Here is a 12,231-nt window from a genome sequence, read left to right on the forward strand (position 1 = left end):
GTTACGTTAACCCTCTTCGTTCTAATGTGACTAATTTTGCCCCAATGAGATTTAACATTGTTCCAATTGGTTTAAGAATTTTTTTTTGTTTTTTAGAATGTTAATTTTAACTTTATCCGTGACAGTGGTAACTTTGCCGGGCAGTAAAAGGTACACCTGTTCCGCGAGAGGTTTTAGTAACGGGCATTCATTAAGATAGTGTAGGAAATTAACGCACTGCCTCCCTCAGAGCAGTTTTGGTCGGGAGACAGTTTCACTCTATTGAAGTAATAAGGCAGCCTGCCATGATTGGTGACGACCTGTGAGACGTAAAAGTTTGCTGAAAATTTGTTTGGCATATCGTACATACTAGGGATCCATGTACTCAATTCGGAGTTTTGCCCCTCCTCTTTCCATCGCTGATCCCGTTCTTTAAAGAGTTGAATTTTTATTTATTTTTTTACATAGTTTTTTCCCATGGATAAAGCTACCGGTTCTCCATGAGTTCTCGCTTTATTTGCTAGTTTATCTGCCAATTCGTTTCCCTCCACCCCAGTATGGCCTTTCACATGCATTAGATTTATAATATGCATTGTTCGAATTGTTTTAATGGTATTTTTTATGAGTGGAATTACTGGATGGTTATTGTGGGGGTTAGGTAGGGCCTGCAGTGTGGATAAGCTGTCCATGAATAATTTAATAGTTGTACTGTTTTTAAGAGTTTATACGTATTCCAGACTTTTCAGAATTGCAATCATTTCGGCATTATATATTGTTGCGTGCTTTTCTAATTTGTACATTGCTTTCTTATTTGATTTTTCCGAATCATCTAGTATTATAAATGCTGCTCCTACTGTCTGGTTACAGACAGATCCATCGGTGAAGATGTTAAGCTGAGGAGTGCTAGGCGCTTTTTTAAACAACGATACAGCTGTTTTTTTCTGCTGGGTGCGTATCCCAGGGATCTAACAATTTTAGATTTTTTTCAGTCTCCCAGGTCGTCCAAAATATAGTGTGGTCACTGTTTCTTTGATAGAAGTGAAATGACGCGGCTTTTTTGTCGAGTGTTAGTGCTATTGGCATAATATTTGAGAGAATATTAAGGTTGGTATTGCTACTGGTGCGGTATGCTTTAGTGATTTTCAAAAGTGGCGTTCTTTGTACAAACTGTAGCTTTCTGGCCAAGTGCGAATTGTTTGTATTTTTCCACCATACGGGGGCGGCGTACGCAATTGCTTGTTCTATTCCTCTAATAGAAATGTCTCTGAATCGTGTCCCCTTGATGCCCCAGTTGACCCCGGAAAACATCCCGAGGGCTTGAGTGCTTTGAGTTATTTTAGATTTTAGATAGTCTGCATGTGCCGTGAATGTCAGTTTTGAGTCGAAAACGACCCCGAGGATTTTTAATGAGTTTACATGAGTGAGGTTCCGACCTCCCATTTTAATCGTTGGTACTCCTTTTTACATCGATCTCCATCCTTCCAATAGGACAATATCAAGAACTTCGCGCTTGGCCGGGTTAAAGCTTAGCCTCTTTCCATCTCCCCACTCTTTAATGAAGTTTAGGGCCCGGTTTGCAATGTCCTCCAGTTCTTTGCGTGATTTGTGAGCAAATGCCTGAATTGTTATACTGTTTTCGAATTTTTGTTGAAGAAGATCCGCAATAACAACATTGAAAAGAAGTGGACTGAGAGGTGAACCTTGCGGACACCCCTTTATTGAGCCGATAGTAATTTTGTCGCTTTTAGTTAAATAGGACATTTTGCGGTTTGTCAACAAGTCTCGAACCAAATTGAAAAGATTTCGGGGCAGTTATTTCCTCTTAGTTTGTTAATTACTACTGGGGCCCAGAGCGAGTTGAAGGCTCCCTTGATGTCCAGAGACACCAAGATTGCCCCCTTCCCCTCCCTCTTGACGTCCTCCAGCTTAGTTTTAATTTTGTATAACGCGCTTACTGCAGACTTTCTAAGGTAAAGCCAAACTGGTTTTCACGAAGTAGTGTTTTAGAGTGTAAGAAATATTGTTAATTAACTTTTTTAATACTTTACCAAAGATGGAGTTCAGACAGATCGGTCTATATCAGGAGGGACTATCGACCCTATCTGTCTTTTTGAGTAGAATTATTTTACCTTTTTTCCATTCATCGGGGAAATAACCAAATTCCAGACACGCGTTGAAAATTTTAGGAAAGAGTTTAAAATTGTTGTAGATTAAGGTTGTAGATTGTTCTCAGAAAAAAGGTTTTGATATTATCAATTCCTGGCGCAGTTGTTAATTTCAATTTAGCCAAAACAGCATCTACCTCTGCTGAAGTGAAGGGTATGTCATTGATTGTATTGATATCTTCGAGTGACATGAGACGCGCGTTGGTCTCATGTGCCGAGTCGCTGTTAGGGTCATCTACCCCGAATAGTGTTGTTAGGATAAAACGTACTGTCTCTGCCAGACTTCCCGTCCGAACTCCATCTGGTAACACTAGAGGACAAAGCACTACCGGGCGTTTAAGTTTGTTAGGTGCTATCTTATATGGGAGGGTAAAAACATTACTGCCATGGATGACACCGCAGAACTCTTTAAAAGAGCTCTGCTTTGCATCCTTTATGTTACTTTTATAATCTTTGTGCGCTTCATAATAGGATTTCTTAAAGTGTTCTTTATTGTTATTTTTGCAATTTTGATATCTGCGCCGAAGCGCCACAATTTTTTTTCGTTCGATAGAAAGTTGTTTGGTCCACCATTTAACTTCATTTGCTCGATAGGTAACTGCCTTGGAATATATCTCCGTAAGTTCTTCAATTTTGTCATAAATTGTTCTATATACATTCTCTAAATGATTTTTTGGAAGCGAGAGGTCTGCTTCACATGTCCCTAAGAAAGCGGTCTTTTATAAATTTGTCTATAACCTTTATCTCGCCTGTTTTTGTCAGGCTTTTGACTGGGCACCTGTTCCTAAAAGCTGTAATTTTTATCTAGCTGTGGTCGCTTCCTGAAGGAGTGTCCAAAACCTCCCAATCTGAAACGTGTCGTAGTGTGTGTCCATTTACAATAGTTAGATCAATCAAACTTTCGCCGTTTGGTGAGACGAAAGTTGGGGACGAGTTTCTGTCATACTTCCACACTAATTCTAAGTTATAATAATCTTTATTTTTGTTGGGTGTCCAAAAACAGCACAAGGCCAAAATAGTGGTACACCGCTCGTCATCAAGGATAAATGCAGGCAACAAAACAAGGTCGTGACTATGTACAAATAATTGACTCAAGCCTATGTCGAAAAACAATCAGGTCGCTAAAGGTATCTACAGCAGATTGATCCAGTTTGTTAAATTCAAGTTGCATTCTTGTTAGTGGTGACGCGACATTCAAAGCAGACGGGTAAAAAGGACTTTGAAATCGATTGGACCGCAAGGGAGCGTGAAAACAGACAGTGCTTAACAAAAGTGGTGAGTCAACAGCACCGTTTACAACCTTATGTAAAAACATTAGATCACGTAATCGTCTTCTATCGAGTAACGTACACAACCCAAGTTTTTTAAGTAATTGTTCGTAGCTGTAGTAGCAAGTACGGCCGAAATATCTGTCGTAAATTATGCCTATGAAGCGTTTTTGAACACGCTCAATACAGCATGATGCAGTGAGGTTAATGCAGTTCCATACAGAAGAAGCATACTCCAGCTTCGTACGCACTAGGCTACAAAATAAACGCACAAGACAAACAGGCGAAGAAAACTTTCTCGTGAAACGAGATATCGCCCCAAGGTTTCTAAAAGAGGCGTTGCAGATAGTTAAAACGTGATGATTAAAATTTAACGATGAATCAATAAAAATTCCAAGATCACGAATGACGGAGATTCGGGTGATGACGCTGCCACCTATTGTGTAGGAAAATGCAAGCGAATCACGCTTTCTAGTGAGAGACATTGTTCTTGTTTTTTGTTCGTTCAGTGGAAGATAATTCTTTGCACACCACTGTGAAATTTGCAATGCGTCCTCCTGAAGAAGTACGCAATCGGAGTGAGATTGTACACGTCGAAACAGTTTGATGTCATCAGCATACAAGAGCACTTTTGAATTTTTCGCACAGAGCGAAATGTCATTCACAAACATCAAAAATAATAGTGGACCCAGGTTGCTTCCTTGGGGTACTCCAGAAGGCGATGAAAAATAATCGGACATGGATCCTGACACACGAACATAATTTGTACGACATGTAAGATAACTTTTGAACCATTGGCAGTAAGTCAAGCACAAACCATAGCTATCTAGCTTCGTCAGAAGTGTGCTGTGATTAACCTTGTCGAATGCCTTCGTCATATCAAAGTATATTACGTCGACTTGCTCGCGGTCGCAAACCAATGGAACGGCATAATCTAAAAAAGAGCATAGATTGGTTTCAACCGACTTACCCTTCAGAAATCCATGTTGTTCTGGGTTCATTTTATGTCTAAAGTGCCTGTACAGACGTTTATGCATTATCATTTCAAAAACTTTGGAAAAACTGCACAACAATGAAACGGGACGATAGTTGTTTACAGTACTAGGGTCCCCTGCTTTATGAATCGGAACAACAACAGAGCGTTTCCAGATAGAAGGAAATATTCCTGAATGTATCGATAAATTAAATATGTGTAATAAGACAGGAGTTAGCAGTTCGGCACACCCTTTCACAATAAAACTTGGAATTTCATCTGAACCAGCAGACAGCTTCGATTTCATATTACGAATGCTTTCCCTGATTTCAGGTTCGTCAATTGGGATAAAAGACAGAAAATCAGATGTGCCATGGCACGTCGCGTTATTGTCAGGGACAGATGCTGATGAAAAACATGATTTAAAATGCTCAGCAAACATGTTGGCAATTTCAATTGAATCACACGTATAGCCAGAACTATTTCGCATCGGTGCCACGCTACTATTCCGCTTCTTTTTTGTCGGTACATATTTCCAAAAGTTTTGAGGCTTGGCGTACATGTCAGACTCAAGCCCATGCAAAAGTGCACTTTCGTCTTTTTTAAAAAGCCATTTTGCCAAAGCACGACACTCACTAAATTTTGCGTACCACTTGTCCAATCCCGACCTTTTAAAAAGACGGTGATAATGAAGCTTACGTCTCAAGCATCTTCTTAATTCCTTTGAGAACCACGCAGGGTACTTGTTTAGTCTCGAAACACGTTTAGGCACGAAGTCATTTATCGGGCTCGAGACCACTTCTGTAAGTGCCTCAGCAGCTGAATCAGCGCACTTGTTATTCAGGATAGGTTTCCAGTCATAGCACTGAAAGTACTTGTACATAATCAAGTAATCGCCACTGCTGTACAGTAAGTACTCATAGCTGCATAGGGCCTGTTTACGCAGCGGAAAACAAAATGACACAGCGAAAGGCGGATGGAAATGGTGAACACGTGTTAAGGGGTCAGTGATTGGCGAAATATAGTTGATTGGAGTAGAAACTAATACAAGGTCAAGCACATTTCCCGCTGAATTCTGGATGGTGTTACGTTGTTCAAACCCATTAAAATAAATAAAGTCAAACAGGCTCGAAGCTTTCAGACTGGTGACATCGCTCGTAATCAAGTTATAATTGGCCAGCCAGTCAATTCCAGGTAGATTAAAATCCCCATATATATGCACACGAAACTTTGTCGCGTCTAGCTTCCCTTCTAAATCCCTAAAATGACGTGCAAAAACGTCCGAGCTAAGGTGCGGCGGAAAGTAGTAGTTACCTATTAAAAAATTAAGCCCATCACGGCACGTCACATCGATCCATACACATTCCGAGTACAATTCAAAAATAGGTCTGCAAATTCCTCTCCTCTGTGGTCCAATCTCTGTCCCCCCAGCTAGGGTTTTTGCGTTAAAGTCCCCTAATAATATTAACTTTTCTGATTTGTGCTGTTCTACGACTTCGGTGATTGTTTGCAGCAAAGGTGTTATGTCGTCATCAGGTGATTATAAACGTTTGCTAATACAAACGTTTGGTTTTCTGTGTTACAGCGGACTACTAGCAGGTCTCTCGCTACGGTAATAGGAAATTCATCGCAAAAGTTATCGTCAATTACCATTGCGACTCTGGGGTTTTGTTTCGAATGCTATGACATTATCTTTAATGCTGAATCCCACAACCTTGTTTTAAGATAATATGGTTCCTGGATGCAGGTGATGCGTTCCTTAATTTCCATAGTATCTATCCTAAGTTGGTCTATAGCTTTTATACTGTGATTTGCATTAAACTGCAGGATATCTAGTCTGCTATCCGAGCTGGTCATAGTTAGTGTTTTAAGTTAATGTGTGCTCAGCTCAAAAGCGGGAAAAGATAACTATTCAATTAGAGCTATGTATCTATGAATGCTTAATAAAGGGGCTTTTTAGTAGGCTAGGTAGCGTCGAGCCTGTTGCTCCTTTTCAAGCAGGGCCCCGCATGCCCTCGAACCAAACGAGTGTTCGACGTTAAAGTTCGTCTTGGACTTTTCGTCGCTACGAACGCATGCACGGCACCGCTTCTCAATTGCCCAGCAGTTGGTCCCGGGGTGGTCACCGGAACACTCAGTGCAGGCCGAGGGCTGGTCTTTGCACACTTTAGCTGCGTGGACATAAGTGCAACACTTCGTGCAGCGCCGGACGCCATGGTTCTCATGGACGGGGCAGGACGTCCATCGAGATACACCCTCCTCTTTTGGAGGAGGATGTCCCTCGTCTGGGGCCCAACCTCCAGAATATGGACCATGGTGCCCGATGCTGCCCGAAATGAGGCCACGACCTTGTTCTGGTCTTCTGTTGGGATGTCGTTCATAGAGGTGAGGGTCTCAACCAGGTCCGCAGCTTCCACCCCTGGGTCAACTTCCACAATCCTGACCTGTAGGGCCCTTTTTTCCGATCGCCTAGTTGTGAGTTTCGACGCGGTTTCCGCGTTGGCTTTATTGGCCTCCGCGGGGCAGTCCAGTCTGGCTGCGCTATGACCGAGGACAATAGTCCCACCTCTCACTTGCTTAATTTCGACGCTGCCGAGTCCGAGCTCCGCGGGCTTGAAGTTGGCACGCAGCAGGTTGGAGATCCCTGCGTAGGGCTCCACTCCAGCTGCTGGCTTGGTTCTCGGGCAGATACACAGGCTCTCCCTGGGGGCTGCGGGCGGTGTTGTTGGCTTGGGGGCCACGGGTGGTGCCCCCCCCCCCCCCCCCCCTCCTTGCTGCTGGCCGGTGGGGCTCGGGCTCGAAGTCGCCGTGTTCTGTTGGAGAACCTGCAAGAAGGTGCGCTGCAGGGCGGCAACACTCTCCGGCGTGGGGAGGGGGCTGCGGCCCTCTCCTTCTCTCCTTTGCAGGCGGCCATTTTCGCCGCCAGTGTCGTGTTCTGGTTAATTAACTCTAGGGCAAACCCCAGCAGACGGTCGTAGGCACCGTGCAAATTGGCCACGTGAATCTTCGTAATTTTAATGCCCACCGCGGGGATCGCCTCACTGCCGTCACGGTTCATATCTACCAGTGTTGCGGCGTTCGGGTTTAGTTTAAATTTCATTTTTTTCGCCTGCGTTGCGGTCTTTTCTTGGGTCGGAGGCGAATCCCCGTCGCCTTTCTCAGTTACATCCTCCCCCGGGGGGAGGCATCGCCACTAGTGCTGCCTTTCATCTGAGCGTCTCAGATGACAGACACACTTGCCCAAAAAGCGCCAAGAACCAAAAATAAAAAGAAAAAACCAAAGCCCAGCAAACACACGATTGCAAAATCCCCACAAAATTCCCCGCCGCTACTCGCGACGAAAGAAAACAGTGTTTTGCGTCAAAAATGGCGCGGACAATCTCACAAAGAGACACCCCTAAAAATAATAGAAAATAACCATAAAATAAAAAAAAATAGAAACGTACTCTCGCGACCGCGCTACTGCGAAGAGTACCGACCTTAGCTCTGCCCCGCCATTTGTCTTAATAAAAAAAAAAATACTACATGGCGTTCTTGGTGGGAAAACTGAAAACGCGGGAAAACTGCGCCCGAGGAAAAGCCTATAAATCAGCAAAAACCTGATGTACAGATATTGCAGAACCTGAAAAGGGTGGTGCTAGGTTTTTAACTAGACAAGGGCCTAGCTTAAGCGTCCATCTAAACGGAAAAACCCCGGTGAAAAAAAAAAAAAAAAAAAAGAAGTTAGCCTGCGTAGTTTAGGCTTCCTTTGTTTGCCCCCCCGAACTAGAACCCCACCACTTCAATAATTAAAATGGCTCTAAAAATGAAAGTTTTGCCTTTACAAAAAAACAAGCACACGCTCGTGTTCCCGCAAAGGTGAGGAACACGGGCGTTAAATTTATATCTACGGACGAGCGCTCAAACTCTGAGTTTGGACTCAAAATCAAGTGGCAACCATCTTGATTTTTTTCCCGCTAGGCCTAGCTGACACAAAAATGCTCAGAAATCAAAGAAAAATAACTTTAGAGAAACAAAAATACCTGGAAACTAATCGCTACACCTTTAGACACTAGTACCTAAAAGAATATACTTCCAGCTAGCCTGTAAATATAAAAACTACACTTAGCTTGGGGAGCTCATCCGATGCTGGTCCTGTCCCCTCGGTGCCCAGGGAAGAAGTCAGTAGATAGGGACAAAATATATAGATGAGTCTTGAAAGAAAAGGGAAATTAAGTCAAGAAAAAAGGAAAGGAAAATTGCTCCTCTGCCCGCACCACAAAGGTATAGCAGGCATCCTAATATAAAAAAAAATTACTTAAAACACCCCCCCCCCCCCACCCGAGATCTACTGTTTTAGCGTGACCACAACCAAGGGCACCGGCCCAGTCAATCAGAGCCGTTTATTGAAAACAAGAAAAGAAAGAAAAAAATATATTTTTCAGACTTTTTCTTTAGAAGAGAAGCGCGCATACATCCGCTGTACAGAATGAAAATCCTATATAATTTGGTTACTAATGATGGCGAGTATAATAGTGAGCATGCTATCACTTTACAAAAAAAAATAATAAAAAATGAATAAGTGTACTCACACTAAAAGATTGAAAAATAACGACTCCCCTGTCCGATCCCGTGTTAGCACAGCGGACTTGAAGCCAATTGAAACAAAATGAATAGGACTAATCTGTCAAAGAAAAAAAATTGATTAGAAAATCCAATTGAAAAAAAAAATGTACGTATCTAGCTACCGGCAACCAAGAGAACGGGCCCGGATCAGCGGCGTTTATTTGTAATGTATCAAAGGTTGCTTTTCCATCGCAAGTTTTTTTTTATTTCAGAAAGTCTTCAGGAAGTCTTCAGGGTCTTTTCCTCTTCCTAGGGGATGGTTATCGGACGAAATCGGCCATGAACGTGGGCTTGTCCATGTGTCACCGTCTGAAAAGACTCGCTAAAAAAATAGTACCCCCCCCCCCCCCCCATCTCCTCTGGACTGAGAAGATTCGTAAATGAATATTAATAATATTAATAATAAAGAAAAGGGAATAGGAAAATACAGGTATTTCCATTATGTACAGAGTTTTCTTCCCCTAAGTTTCTCTAGTAGATTGGGACTCTTAATAAATTTAGGATGTATAATTAGAAAAAAAGGATCTTAAGTATATACAGGTATTTACGTTTTGTGCAGGAATTGGTTTAGTGAGCATTCACCGTCGTTATGTGCATGAGGTTGGTTCGAACTCAAGTTCTCGATTGGGCTTGGCTGATTATATTCTATCTGACAGTGGAATGGTATGTCTTGTTAGGAGGGGCCTAAGGTCTCTCAGTGTTTATTTTCTGTTTTTAGTTGCATTACCCCGTAGCAGGCTAGGTGTGTATTCTATTATGTAGTGTTTTGTGTTGCGGTGTGTATCTAAGAAACTAGGTGAAAGCTAGGGACGACGGGGCCCGGAGTTGTCGCTTTTGTTCTATTCACCATGTGTATATGCATGCAGGTGCACACAGGCCATACTTGTTTTCCCTTTTTCTAGACAATATTCTCCCCTCGTTTGTCCGTTCCTTTGCGTCCCCGGCTCTTTTGTCCTTTTACATGCAGGCTGTGTGTGCCCAGGTTTGAGAGGTTTGCCACATTTCTGTGGATTATTTTATACGCACCCTCTTCCTTGTAATCTCGGAAAGTGCGCCCGTGCCCCCTTGGTGTCCATGGGCTGTTCGGTCCGCATCCCACTAGGCTGGGATGAATGCAGGAGCCACCGTACCATCGGTACCCTACTTGAGGCTACTCGCGACCCGGCCTCAGGGCACGGGCGGGCGGTCCCTGTTATACCTAGGGGCCCATGCGGGTGGATGGGCGCCCTCCGCTGCGGCCTCAGTTATGCCCGTTGGTTGGTGCGCTTTCAAATGAGGTCCATTTGTACGTTTTGTTTTTTCTTGTAGTGCTTAAATGGGGGAGGCCCCGGTTATTCCCCCCTATCATGCCCTAATCTTCTGTTGGTCACTTGTGGTGGCCCTTTGTGTTTCCGGTATTTTCTACTCTGAGTTTTTTTTTTTTTTCGTAAGAGGGATGGTGGGTTCAGATTGGGGTTTGGGCCAGCCTGGAGTGAGGGAACGATTGCTCTTCACCTCGTGTACTTTGGGCCTATCTTTTCCCCCATGCGGTTATCTTGCATCCCTGACTGAATTTTTTTTTTTTTTTTCTGAGGCAAAATGGGCACCTGGTCAGCAGGTTTGCATCGTATCTGAGGGTGTTGTAAACCACCTCCATATGCCCATCGGGCACCCGCCCCTGCCCCCTTGGGGTCTGTGGGCTGTTTTTTCCGCATCTTGTGTGACGGGCGAATGCAGGGGCCACCGTGACACCGCTACCCTATCGGAGGCTTCTCGCGACCCTCCCCAGCGGTTCGGGTGGGCGACCCCTGCCGTTCCCGGGGGCTCCGGCAGATCGCCCCGAAGGACGCCTAAGCGCCCTCCGCCGGGGCCTCATTTATGCCCATGGGCAGCTTTTGCTTGTGCATGTAGTCCTTCTGATAAGTTTATGTGTTTTTGTAGTGGTGGGATGAGGGAGGCCTCGGTTGTTCCCCCCACCTTGCCCTGATACACTATTATCCCCTTATGGTGGCTCCTTTCCTGTCCGATGTTCTCGACTCTAGGTTTTCTCGATTGAAGGATTGGTGGCTTCGCGTTTGGTTTGGGCAAGCCTGGTTATGGGCAAGATTGTTATTCCCTGCTTGTACGTTAGGCCTATCTTTGCCTGTGTGCATATGCCCTACCGCTCTTTTTTTTTTAGAGCGCAGCTCTTAGGGGCCCGTTTCCAGCCTGAGCGGCGTCGCCGTTGGCGTCGGCGTCGCCGTCGGCGTCGCCGTCGCCGTCGGCGTCGGCGTCGGCGTAACCGCGCCCCTCCCTCTCCTCCTCCTCCCTCTCCTTCTCCCCCTCCTCCTCCCCTCCTCCTCCTCCCCCTTCTCCCCTCCCCTCCTCCTCCTCCCCCTCTTCCTCCTCCCCCTCCTCCCCCTCCTTCTCCTCCTCCTCCCCTCATTGTCCGGCTTGAGCGGCAAGGAGGAAAGCAGTGCGAAGGTGGAGGAGGGGGGAGGAGAGACGAGGAGCCGGAGGCGAGGGGGGGGAGGAGCTTGAAGGACGAGGAGGTGGTAAAGGAGAGGGAGTGGGAGCGGGAGGCGAGGAGGACTAGCAGGCATGATCACGAGGGAGGAGGAGGAATATACCCTCCACTCCTCCTCCTCAAGAGCTGCGCTCCAATTCGGCGTTACAGGAAGTTGTAAACGGCTTTCACTTTTGTACGGCTCCGCACCCCGTCGACCCCTTAATGTCTACGGGTGATTAGGTTCCTATATCAGTGTGTGTCTTTTATCTGTGTGGTAAGGCGTTTGATATGTGTTTTACCATTTCTTTTAGCAGATCCATGACCTTCCGGTCATGGACCGCCGTTGGTTTAGTGGTGTCATTTAATCCCTGAGGTAAAAGTCGAGTGAGTTGCGTGCCAAAGGGTGTAGTTAATCAGCAAGTAGTTGTCTAGTGTGTGAAGAATGAACACTGTTCTCCAGAAGGACAGGTGTCATCGGGGGATTTGTTACGTTTTAAAAAATAATAAGGAAATCTGCCGTGGTTTGTTAATATTTGTGTTGTGTAGTATGTGGACGGGAAGTAATCAGGTATGTTGTGTATGGATGGTATCCAGGTAAATACTGGAGAGTCTGTGCAGTGTTCGGTCCAATGTTCGTTCCATTCGGTGTAATTTTGTTTCCGCATGTTTTTCCTAATGTAGTGTTTTGTGAATTTGTGGGGGATAAGGGTTCCTGAATTGTGGGCCTCATTTGCGAATTTATCTGCGACGTCGTTTCCTAGGATGTTTGTGTGG

This window comes from Ixodes scapularis, unplaced genomic scaffold, assembly GCF_016920785.2.
Source record: "Ixodes scapularis isolate PalLabHiFi unplaced genomic scaffold, ASM1692078v2 ptg001158l_1___fragment_5__unscaffolded, whole genome shotgun sequence".
In the NCBI taxonomy this organism is placed as follows: Eukaryota; Metazoa; Arthropoda; class Arachnida; order Ixodida; family Ixodidae; genus Ixodes; species Ixodes scapularis.